This window comes from Leptinotarsa decemlineata, unplaced genomic scaffold (assembly GCF_025532065.1).
Source record: "Leptinotarsa decemlineata unplaced genomic scaffold, Ldec_3_MD MMD2_tig00003192_RagTag_RagTag, whole genome shotgun sequence".
Classification (NCBI taxonomy): Eukaryota; Metazoa; Arthropoda; class Insecta; order Coleoptera; family Chrysomelidae; genus Leptinotarsa; species Leptinotarsa decemlineata.
Window position 1 is genome coordinate 2,867,062 of NW_027412582.1, and position 13,628 is coordinate 2,880,689.

Below are 13,628 nucleotides of genomic sequence, written 5' to 3' on the forward strand. Positions count from 1 at the left end.
ATGGCTGTTTTAACCCAACTGACAAACCTTCAATAAAGGCTTGTCGTGCACTTGTTATATTACCATCCTGCCATACTTTTTTGACCGTATGTCCTTGGTTAACCCATATCTCGTCCATGAAGTACAATTTTTTTTGAGCTTCCAAAATTCGTCAATTTTTCTTAGATAGTTTCTTCTCCATCCTATTATTTCTTGACGTTCAATGAGAATGCTTTTCCTGTCAACTTTTCCGTACGTAAATTTCATTTCGTGTACAAGTTTCCTAAAAGTTTCTTTACCCATTTTTGGGACCAATTCATGATCGCTAAGTGCCTCCAGAACTGTTTGTAGTGTGGGCAGCTCATTTCTGAAAAAGAAACTGTGAATAGTTCTGCGTATACTGGTTTTGGCTTCTTCATCAACTGTGATTTTTTTTCGTCCGCTACTAGTTTTTGGCGTTTGTACGTCCCCATGAATTTCTGCTTCTCATAGTATTTTGTAAATCGATGATTTTGGTGCACCGATATAATCAGAGCACATATCAACTAATTTATCTTTTGTAATTGTGGAACTTAATGATGTAGAAATGCCCGGTTGGTTATTCGGAGGTACACACGTAGAATTACAGCACATATGCACAAAGTCATTTTTTGTTGGCTGATGATCTCTTTCAAGACAGTGAAATACTCGCAGTATAATTTGTTTTTCTCTTACTGACCGAGACTCCGACCGTTTTACCTTTTTCGACGTGGAAGGCCCGACCATGTCTCCCAGTTTTTGAGTAGTTTGAGAACGGTGTAGAAATATAATTATGTAACGCTTAAACACTTATTAGCACTATTATTTTCACCAATTGTTATCACAACACGTCGATTGCTGACTAACTTATCTGTAAAACGTACAATTCACGCTGCATAATTCACAAACCAATGATACGCTCATGGCTGCAAGTATATTAGTGAGGACTGCAACGATGAGATGGAAGTTACGGTAAAGTGACAAAGACAGAAATATCGTTGCGTACAGCGTTGCCACTAGTTGTAATAAATATCTAACACTTTACAGAAAATAATGAATTTTAACTGATCAGTAATCAGGAAATGTATAAGTATTACTCATTACAAGCTCATTACTAATTTTTCTCATAAATAATACCTTTCAATCGTACTAGTATTGTATATTATCTATAATTTGCCAAAACCTACAACTCTACTGCTTACTATATTTTGATTCTGCTATAAACTGGTAACGTAAAATTTAGATATTACAACGGGCTTTACTCTCAATCATTATTGGTTTTACTATATTTGTTTACATGAAAACCCCTGTGACTGTAATCTTTCCATTGAAGTTTTTATTATTTTGTCCTTGTTTTTCTCATTAGATGAAAATTTAAGAGCAGCAATATTGTATAGGCATCTACAAATATTATTTATAGAAGATTCTACAACCTTATTCTCAAAATATTAACTTTCTTGAATTATTTGTTTGGTAATTAAGGTAGTATATTTCGCTTTGCAATTTTTTCGTTTATCAATTTAACATGGAATCATACGTTTCTTAAGTGATTAATTTGTAAATTTCAATAAATAGCTTAAAATTGTACATAATTCGAATTCGAGATTTTTCGATTATTTACATTTACTGAAAAGATTTATTAAAAAAATGTATATTTTTTACACCATCAGAAAGTAGAGATTTCAACGAACGAAAAGCACACCGGATTTCTGAAGAAAGCTGATATTTTGACGCGAGAATTTTCAATTGAAAATTAGTGTCCTTTTCAATATCAAATCAAAATAAGGTGAAGAAATAAATACTCTGAATCAAATAAATTACAGTGTATTTGGGACATGAAAAGGTAACTTTTTACCAAATTTCGTAGAAAAAAATTTTTTTTTGAAAAAGAGAAAATAGGAAACCACAAACTTAGTTATTTGAATTTTTCACATAAATATTGAGGTAATGTGAAAAAATTTCAGATACAAAAGTTGTAGATCTTTTTATTACCTACAACTTTGCCATTTAACCTTTTTCCATAGGACTCGTAGTTTTGCCGGAAATCGAGATAAACCATTTTTTACCCTTAAAAACTCACCCCCTCCCACGTGCCGAACTTATATCACCCGTAATTTATTTTTCCCTTCATTTTTATTATATTATCCTCCCTTTCTGATGGGTTCCATCCTACTATTATTTCTTTTCACTTTTTACCATTTTTAAAGGCTTCAGCCCTGGTCTGATTTGTTCTAATATTGTCCTGTGCGGAGATTGTACAATATGTTATTACGAAAAGTAGAAATTAATCTGTTTTGTGTAAAATCCAAACTGTAATAATAGAAATACACAAGATTGCAGAATTGGAAAATTCCAATTGCAGTCGATTATTCACATCTTTGACCTTATATTTGTTATATAATGAACTGATAACTGATTGATACTAAGCTTCATTTTTTATGTTATCACGATGCTTTATTGAAGACGAGGTCGAATTTATTGTAAATAAAGATATTGATATCTTTATAAATTTTGAAATTTACTGCAAAATATTCACTGCAATTGTCAGGCAAATGGATATCGAGATTTGCCTGAAATATTTTCGTTTTTAATGCATTATTAACGAATTTGATCCTATTTCAAAGTGAATTTTGTTGTGATAGTTTTTATACGGGCTATTCAAATTCGTTTCTGTACGGTTGAATTGTGGCAAAGTTGCTTATTTTAGAGACCTATTCAATGATGTGAAAAACTGGAATATAGCTTTTTTGATTCTGGAGATATACAGGAAAAAACAAAAATCCCAAATTATTGTTTTGCCTGTCTACATTTTGCTATTGGCACTTGATGTGAGCTATCAGAATATGTTCATGAATCTTTCATATAGGGTGTCATCTGACTTGGGCCACCCCCATCTTTGAATTATTAAATACGGACCTGTATTTTTTGTTGTAGTTTTTGGATCGTAGACGTTCACTTTACACTGAGAAATCGAATTTTATTTTACATTTCCGGATATTTCGGTATTATTTAATTATAATTGGATGAATTATTCCCTTTTAAATTACGGCCCTGGAAATTGGTTGACTCAGTTCAATGAAAACACAATAGCAACTTTCACGTCTCCCTATGCACCTTAGAGTTTTTAGAGAGTTTTTTTTTCATTTTCAGGTGCTTATTTATATTTTTTCATATTTCCATTGCTCTGAGCGTTTTCTACAATTAACTTAGAATAAAAAAATCTTTTATGATTATCTGAAACATATCTACAACAAAAATTTATTATTTGTGTTTTTATAAGCAGAAAAAGAAATGATAGAAATAATAACATCCGAAACGAACACTATAATTGTACTGAAAATTGAAATGAAGTAATTTATATACACAAAAAAAATTAATGGCGCAATACTTATTTTGGATATTCAATTTTTTTTATACTTTGTGATATTTCTTTTTGATCCAGTTTCTTAACAGTCTCAGATCAGTTAATTCGAAATTGGTTTGTACCTACCTTAGAAAAAGTTACAATTTGAATACATTGAGGTATTGGTTTCTAACGTACAACAGTACACATTACACAGTACATTATTTTTTAATAGTGTGCGTCAGACTTTCGTTGGTGATTTTGACTGATTGTGATAGCTCCCAATTATAATAGAATAATGTCAAGATTAGGTTACAGTAATGAAGATTTCTTGAATTTATTAATAATTCAAGGTGAGTGCAATAGAATTGCAAGTAGAACATGCCGAGTATTTCATGAAAGATATCCACAACTTCCGAAGCCGAATAATAATGTGGTAAATCGACTTCTAAAAAACTGTAGGTTGAATGGAACCTTTCGTCCAAAAATCATTCGTAAGAAGACTAAAGTGGATGATGATGACAATGGTATAACAGTTTTGGGATACTTTCATGCATTTCCAAATGCTTCTCTGCACGAGGCTGAAAGGGAGATAGGTATACCCTACGTGACAATTTGTCGAATTCTTAATAACCATAAATGGCATCCCTATAAGTTCTACTATGTCCAACATTTGAAAGAGACTGATTCACCTCGTAGAGTGGAATTCTTTGAATGGTTACTTGTCAAGACTCAAGAGGATGAACATTTCTTCAACAATATCATATGGACAGATGAGGCCAAGTTCACAAAAAATTCAGTTTTCAATAGATACAACAGTCATTATTGGGCGCCAGAAAATCCCCATGTTGTCCGCCAAAGGGGTTTTCAGGAAAGATGACAATTCAATGTATTTTATGCCATAAAGAATGAGTTAATTTTTTATATCGAGTTTTATGATGATAATTTGAATGCATCAAAATATGAAGATTTACTGAGGAATGGAATTCAAATGATTTTAAATAATAGACCAGGAAGAGAACGTGTATGGTACCAAATGGATGGTGCTCCACCCCATAACTCTCATTCAGTCAGCGAAGCTTTAACCGAAATCTTCGAAGACAGATGGATTGGTAATAATGGACCTTTTCGTTGGCCTCCTAGAACACCAGATGGCAATCCATTAGATTATTTCGTGTGGGGTTTCATTTAAAATATGAACAACAATGGAAGATATGAAATAGAGAGTTACAACTGCTTTCAATAGTTTGACTCCAGACTTGATCAGAAGCGCTACACATGACAATCTTTTGAAGAGATTACATGTTTGTTTAAGTAGAGGTGGAGATGTGTTTGAACATATTCTGAAATACACTGACGATTAAATTAACTCATTAATTTATGGGTTTATTATTTTCAGTTCGTGTTTCAGCGTTAATAAAATTATTGTTTGAAGAGAAGTTTCATTCGATGGTTGAGAAGTATTTTAATAATTATCTTTTCATTGTATTATCTGTGATTAATTGAGAAACATCAAATGAAATCTGTTTTACGAAAATGAGTGATGAACAAGGAAACCATGTCAATTTCCGTTTGAAACAGATTATCTCGAAAACGGTTCAAAATAGATATTATCTGAACAAAGGTAATCTAAAATTGGATGTAGAACTCAAAAATGTTGAAATATGCAGGGTGTTCCATTTGAAAAAATTGAGTTCCACTCATTTTTTCTTTTAATCTTTTATGATTATCTGAAACATATCTACAACAAAAATTTATTATTTGTGTTTTTGTGAGCAGAAAAAGAAAGGATAGCAATAATAACATTCGAAACGAACACTATAATTTTACTGAAAATTGAAATGAAGTAATTTATATACACAAAAAAATTAATGGCGCAATAAATGTTCGAATTGGTGTCCTTCCATTTCGAGACAAATAATAGGCCAATAAAATGGCCTGCAAGATCACCAGATCTATTTTGGACTATTTTCTATGGGGGGACATTGAAAAATAGGATTTACGCTGGCAGAGAGATAGAAAATGTGGAATATTCCAGATTAAAGATGTTGAATGATTTCACAACAATGCAGCAAATAAGTGTATTAAGGGCAATAAATAATATGAAAAACCGATTTCATAAATGTCTGGAAATGGGTGGACTCCAATTCGAACATTTACTGCGCCATTAATTTTTTTGTATATATAAATTACTTCATTTCAATTTTCATTACAATCATGAAACACATAAAAAATATTTTTGATGTAGATATAATAATAATAATATGTTTATTCAACAACAACTTTGAGTTAGTACAGATTATAACAGAAATCATATGTGAAGGAACAAACACAAGAACAGCCATAAGGATATATATCCGCGCATGACTATAGTTCTGCCTATAACTGCTAGTGACATATGTAACAATGAACAAAAAAACAAATAAAGGGCTATATATACTTATATACACATACATACATACACACATATGTGCATATATATACCTATGTACACATATATACATATACATACACACATCGGAAAAGTCTAGGGATATTTTTAAAAATGGCAATAATTTTTTTTAGATAGCTTTAGGGAAAAAAAATGACGGGTGATTATTAAACGAATGTAACTTACAACAAAATTCATTAAATGGTCAAAAATACTTAGTGCGCATAAAAGCGAAACTAAAAAAAATATGGCTCTTCTTTGGCACCCCGAAAAAAAATCATAATACAAAAAATATTGGAATTAGTACAAAGTATGGCCTCCACGCTGGTTTATTACGGCCCTACATCTATCGTGCATCGACAAAATGTGATTGTCAATGTCTTGTTGAGGTACATTTGCCCATTCAGCGATTAAAAGCTCTCTCAATTGAAACGTTGTGTGAATGTTCCCCATATGCGGAGTAATTCTTCGTTGAAGCATATCCCACACATGCTCGATGGGATTCAGGTCCGGTGATTGTGCTGGCCATGGCAATACATCAACTCCTTCGTTGGTGAGCCAGTCAGTCACTAGACGCGCGACATGTGGACGAGCATTATCGTGCATTAGGTGGAAGTTTTCACCAACAGCACCAGCAAACGGACGGACGATAGGTAGAAGAATGGTGTCGAGCAACTGCCGAGCTGTGAGGGAGCGATTTGGAAAAACGAGATCGGTTCTGCCGCCGATCATGATTCCGCCCCATAGCATTACTGTACCACCTCTGTATGTGTGGACTTCCTAGACGTCTCTCAAACGTTCATTATTTCCAGATCGTCTCCACAGTCTTACTCGACGAGAATCTGGATGAAATTCAAATCTGGAATCGTCTGTAAACAAAACTGTGGCCCAATCATTTGTATCCCAGTTTTGATGTTCTTGACACCACTCTAATCTTCTACCGCGATTGCCTCTCGACAAAGGTGGACATCTAAGTGGCCTTCTGTTGTGGAGATCTGCTTCATGCAGTCGATTTCTGACAGTATCACGACCAATGGTTACCTGGTGCGTCTGCTGCAACACGTTAACCAACTCAGGTGCTGTGATTGTCGGTTGTCTTATTGCGGTTAAGACCAAAAATCGGTCTTGAACTGCAGTTGTAGCGCGTCCTCGTCTTGGATGTTGTTCGGCTGGACTGCCAGTTTCACGGAAACGCCGTCACAATCGACTGATAACATTTTGGGAGACCCCCAAACGAAGAGCTACATCATTTTGTCGTATGCCACCTTGAAGAAGCCTTACAGCTCAATTCATCTCAGTCAATGGTAAGTGATGGCATTCCATGTTAAAGCACAATATTTCCAGTTTAATTGCTGAGCAAGAACTGCTTAGAATGTACAAACTCGACACTTTCAGATTATTCATTTTAGCCAAAAACTTACAGTTTGCAACCCATAGAAATCTACAGGATGGTCGAGTGTACCAATTTAATCGAAATTAAACGACCTCATGCATTTATTTTTGATATTTAGTATGTTATAAAAATATTCCTAGACTTTTCCGATGTATATATATATATATATATGTATATATATATATATATATATATATATATATATATATATATATATATATATATATATGCGTTATGACGTAATTTTAATTGAGAACAGTGCATCTGACAAAAAACAAATACCTTTCAGATCCTCAATTATTTTGCAACAAATCTGATCTCTTAGTTTGCTTTCAGTCGATGCACGATACCGCATCAGATTTTAAAGGAATTTATCCTTAAGTGAAACGATTTTTAATTTTTTGAGCGAAAACCATGCGTCGAACAAAGAAAACCCAGCAAATCAAATGTGCTCAAAAATGTATGGAGATTTTAAAAATAATTTTTAATGGAAGATAAAGCAGTGGCGTAGTATTTTTTTTGCCAAAAATATACATTTCAAAACTCGTACTTACGCCACTGGCAGAGAAAATTAAGAACACCCTGTAGACCGAAAATAGGACAACTATGAAGCCGCCAACGTCATCAACACGAGTTTCCGCCCGCTAACGGAAAAAGAGGAATACTTGTTGAGGAAAGGCCTTAATTTTGCCATTGAACCAACATATGTGCCCACTTTGGAGATAATCACTGCAGTGAAGTCCACCAGTTCCCTTATTGACCAAACCGAGGCAGAAAAATTCAGATGGAAAATCAGAGGACAGCTGGATCGAGAAACAGTTCCAACATCTAACATCAGCAATGAAAAATGTAGAGCTCTGAACGGCCTACGTAGAGACAACACCATCAAGATCCTACCTGCAGATAAAGGAAACGCTACTGTGGTAATGAATACCGTTCTCTACGAACAGAAGATCGAAGAGGTTCTGCAGAAGGGACGATACACAAAGATCGTATGGGACCCTACTGCATCAATCGAAAGGAAGTTGTACCAGATTTTGAAAAAACACCTAGTCTATTTTTCGGACAAGGAAAGATCATGGCTAACACCGCACCACAGTAAGCCCCCTCACTTGTATGGTCTTCCCAAAATCCACAAGAAGGATGTTCCGCTTAGACCGATCATCAGCTCCAGAGATTCGGCTACTCAAGATTTTCATTTTGCATAATACATAATACAACCATTACAAGGAAACATATCGTCTTTTGTGAAGAATTCAAGGCATTTTGTCGAACTACTAGGGTCAATTGAAGTAACACAGGAAGATCAACTAATTAGTTTCGACGTGGAGAGCCTTTACACCAATGTTCCGGTCGAAAAAGCACTCCAAATCATACAGAGAAAGCTATCCGAAGACGCAAATCTGAAAGAGAGAACGAATCTACTTATAGAAGTAATTATGGAATCACTAGAAGCTGTGTGCTAAACTGTTATTTCCAACTGAAGGACCAATTATTTACACAAAATGTGGGACTGCCAATGGGATCGCCACTTTCACCAGTCATAGCTAACATATACATATATATATATATATATATATATATATATATATATATATATATATATATATATATATATATATATATATATATATATATATATATATATATATATATATATAAATATATTACAATGTAGGTTTTCACGGATGGTAGAATATGATGTGTGTACACCTCTCGAAGAGAAGCAGTAACTCGTCTTGATAATCCATCTGAGATGAAAAACAACACATCATATAAATACAGGGTGTCCCTGGACTTCCTCTTTTCCTCTCGGGAATGTATAGATGGGGTCAAAATATCACCAGTACTTCATATAACTTTTTTTCCTAAAATCCTTCGTTACCAAGTAACGGGCCCTCGAAGTTACAAAATGAAAAATGTTTTTCTTTGATAACTTTTCAAGTGAATATTCAAAATCATCCAAATTTTGGTAATTGACTAAAGAAATGAGTTCCTTCGATGAGCTTTCATGCAGGAGTCAGTTGTTTTGCTACAAAGTCAGGAACGGACTACCCCCGATGGTCCACACCCCAAAACTTTGAAATGACAGATATTTTTCAATATTTTTCAACAAATTGAGGTTACTTGGACAATTTTATGAATAAAAGTACTCGTGTGGAAAGTCGATCGGAGCAACAAGTCTTGATAAAAATGTAGTTTCACTCGACGACATCAAACCTGCTCGTCCACCATTATTTGAAATGAATAATTATCAAAGCAGAAATGATAATGATAACGTTAATTCAACAACATTTATCCTGAGATGTCTACCATTATTCGAAAATATCAGTTTTTAAGGAAAATGGAAATGATAGGTAAAATGTTCATAACGAATTTTTATAATGCAAACACGTTTAACTAACGAAACTCAAGAGCCTCAAGAGCAAACAGAAATGAAAAATCCGCTACAGAAACTGCTCGATATGACCACCTTCTCTCTCTATACATTTTCTTAGTCTGCGAAGACACCCTCTCTGTACTTGAAATAGCATTCCAGGGTCGTTTCGTATGGCTTCACAATGTAATGTTATTCTATTCAACAATGCATCTCTTGTGTGAATAGGTGTAGCGTAAACAAGGCTTTTCAGATGCCCCCACAGAAAGAAATCCAATGGATTTAAATCCGGAGACCGCGAATATGGCCCACCTCTACCAATCCATCTATTGTGGAAAATATGGTTCAGATGGTCACGCACAATCAAACTAAAATGAGGAGGAGCGCCATCATGCATAAACCACATATCTCTTCGGGTTTGCAATGGAACATGTTCCAAAAGTCCATTCAAATCGTTCTGAATGAACTCCAAATAACGTTCTCCATTCAATCGGTCCTGTAGAACGAATGGTCCTATAAGATGGTTTCCTATGATACCAGCCCAAACATTCACGTTGCATTTCCGTTGGTGTTTGGTTTGCAATATCCCATGGGGATTTTCTTCGGCCCATATATGGAGATTATGAGAGTTGATAACTCCATCTCTACTGAAACCTGCTTCATCAGTGAATAAAACTCGATTAATAAAAGTCATATCCTTTCTTTGCCTATCCATGAACCAATTGGCATATTCCAGTCGTGCTGGAAAATCTTGAGGTGTCATGGCATGTACCTTCTGGATGTGAAATGGGTGGAGCAGTTGTTCCCTAATTATTCTATGATAGTGGACTTGGATGTATGGAACTGTTCTGATAGATTTCTGATGCTCATTGAAGGATCATCAGCGACGGCTTCCAAAATATTTTCCTCCAATACAACGGTACGTACAGTCCTAGGAGCGCCCTCACTACCTCGTTTTGGCAAAACTGTACCTACAATAATATCGAAATAAAACAACGTGCTCAAATTAATTATCAATTATTACATACCTGTCTCCCTCAAGCTGCGATCGACACGCTCGAATGTTTCTCTTGACGGTACCGTTCGATTGGGAAAATGCTCGGAATACAGACGACGAGCTTCTGCAGCATTACAAAATGCTCGTCCATAAAATACATGCATATCTGCATATTCATTGAATATAAACTGTTCGGCCATATCAAAAAAATTCAAAATATCCTATAGAATATTGACAATACAATGATAGTCATATGACAACGCACCACTCAACAAAACAAAATCGCATTCCAGTTTCTCATTTTTTATCAAAACTTTCTAAAAGGTTTTTTTGTCAACATCTGTGAAAGAAATGGAACATAATTATTCCCTGGATATTTTTCACCTGATCATGTGCAGCCGTTTTTGTAGTTCATTCGTTTGCTTTTTATTAGTATAGTAAATATTTTTTCCGATGTGCGTTTTTTCAGCTAAATTTAGATTCGTGTTAAAGAATTTCTTCCATAAAATTATAATTATCAGTGAAACTCCTCAACAGTTTAGCTGTGAAGAAGAATTTGAAACATTCGAATGTTGAGTTTCATGAGATTCAGATAACTGATCAACACGAAACGTGATTATTCCACACGTATTATGTACATACAAAATATGGAATGAATTCGATATTTCATAGTAGAGTAGCTTGTTAGTTTAAAAACACCACGAATCTACAGAACTTGATATTTCTTTTGAAAAAATATCTGCTATCACAATTGTGACTTAAACTTCCATATAGGTACTGTACTTTTTGTTTACGACTTCATTTTAGCATACTTTGTATTATTCCTGTTATAAATGTTGTTGAATTAACGTTATCATTATTATTTCTGCTTTGATAATTATTCATTTCAAATAATGGTGGACGAGCGGGTTTGATGTCGTCGAGTAGAACTACATTTTTATCAAGACTCGTTGCTCCGATCGACTTTCCACACGAGTACTTTTATTCATAAAATTGTCCAAGTAACCTTATTTTGTTGAAAAATATTGAAAAATATCTGTCATTTCAAAGTTTTGGGGTGTGGACCATCGGGGGTAGTCCGTTCCTGACTTTGTAGCAAAACAACTGACTCCTGCATGAAAGCTCATCGACGGAATTCATTTGTTTAGTCAATTACCAAAATTTGGATGATTTTGAATATTCACTTGGAAAGTTATCAAAGAAAAACATTTTTCATTTTGTAACTTCGAGGGCCCGTAACTTGGTTACGAAGACTTTTAGGAAAAAAAGTTATATGAAGTACTGGTGATATTTTGACCCCATCTATACATTCCCGAGAGGAAAAGAGGAAGTCCAGGGACACCCTGTATATATATATATATATGATGAGCTGTTTTCTCGGGTTTCGCTCCGTGTTCTGTGTATTTTCTCCCCATAAGGATTATTTTCACAACGTTTCGGCAAAGTCTCATTTGCCATCTTCTGGTGATGTCTGGTTTTTTCAACTAGACAAAGTCTAGTATCCGTGAGAATCTTCGAGTTAACATATATATATATATATATATATATATATATATATATATATATATATATATGGAGGGTTGGAAATAAGGTTTGAATATAAGGTTGGTTTGAAACTCTGGCCATTGAAGAAGTCCACAAAAAACCTTGACACACCTTTATAATATGGAACCATGGGAATACTGAACTAGACGTCTTCCTGAAACACATCAACAGCGCAGCGTGAGACCTTCCATCACAATGGAGAGAGAACTCCACAACGAATTGCCATTCTTAGACGTTTTGGTGAAGAGGATCGACACTAAGTGGGAGACATTTGTATACTGAAACCCACTCACACGGGACAGTATCTGAACCACGAATCCAACCACCATCAATCGACTCAAAGAGGAATCATCAAAACTCTATTAGACCGTGCTTTCGGGCTCTGTAACACGAAAGAAGGTCTCGAGAAGGAACTAGAAATCATCAAAAATGATCTTCAACGGAATGGCTACTCCAAAGCGATGGTGGAAAAGATTTTGACTGAACAGCAGGAGCCTAGCAAAGAAGAGAAGCCGTCACAACCAGTGCTTGCACTTCCCTAGATCAGAGGATTATCGGAGAGGATAAGAAGAATTGGTTCCAAGTACAACATCAGAACCTGCTTCAGATCCGGTAACACTATCCGTAGCAGCCTCACGAAAACCAGGCCACCAAACGCGGACTGCGATTCCATGAATAGCATTTACCGGATACCCTGTGGGTGTGGAAAATCCTATATTGGTGAAACTAAGAGGCCATTGAATGTTCGCATTGCCGAGCACAAAAAACACACACAGCGAGGGGAAACCAGCAAATCAGGAATAGCAGACCATGTTTGGACCCATCAACACAACATCGAGTGGTCCCAAGCTGAGATCACACACAGAGAGGAACATTGGTTCAGGAGAAAATTCAAGGAAGCCGCATACATGTTGTCCAACCAAGCTAGCGTAGAGATATGCAACATATGGAACCAGTGAAGCGGAAAAAATGGAAAGCGGAAATAAGAGAAAGTTCTCGAACGACCCATAAATAGTCACCTCTAGGAGGAATCAGTCCGGTCATCACCCGAAGACGATTGTAGATACTAACAATCGAAACGTCGTGAAGTAACGTGGTTTGGAATCTCTTAACTTTTTATTTTCATTTTCATTTTATTCCTTTATACTTTTTATACTTTATTTTTATTTTTTGTTCAATCGTTCTATTGTTACTTGTATTTTATTTCACTATTCTTTCATTTCTTGCTCAATATTCTTGCTTAATATAATTGTTATTTTCAGCTGTTCATTTTTAATTCTCCTTTTTTAGTTGTTTCAGGGATTTCAAATCATTTTATATATTAGACAATGGAACTCCGAATTAGTGAAATTCATCATGAAACATTGTCAATCACCTTTAAACAAATGAAGGATATGCCATTTTCATGGCAGAGAAGTTGTGCCAGTGAATGGCACAATCTCACCCCACAAATTAGTGCTATTATTTCAAAATTGTTATAATCAACAAAAATAAATTAGTATGCTATAGTTATTGAGCTCTTATCATGATAAATGAATGGGTAAT

The 13,628-nt window shown here is 34.9% G+C and overlaps 1 protein-coding gene across 1 annotated transcript in view; it reads left to right on the plus strand.

Annotated features, from left to right (window-relative positions):
• The window catches only part of LOC111511411 (4-aminobutyrate aminotransferase, mitochondrial), a 128,633-nt gene that overhangs the window by 31,507 nt on the left and 83,498 nt on the right, over nt 1-13,628 (plus strand). The gene's annotated exons all lie outside the window — the stretch shown is intronic.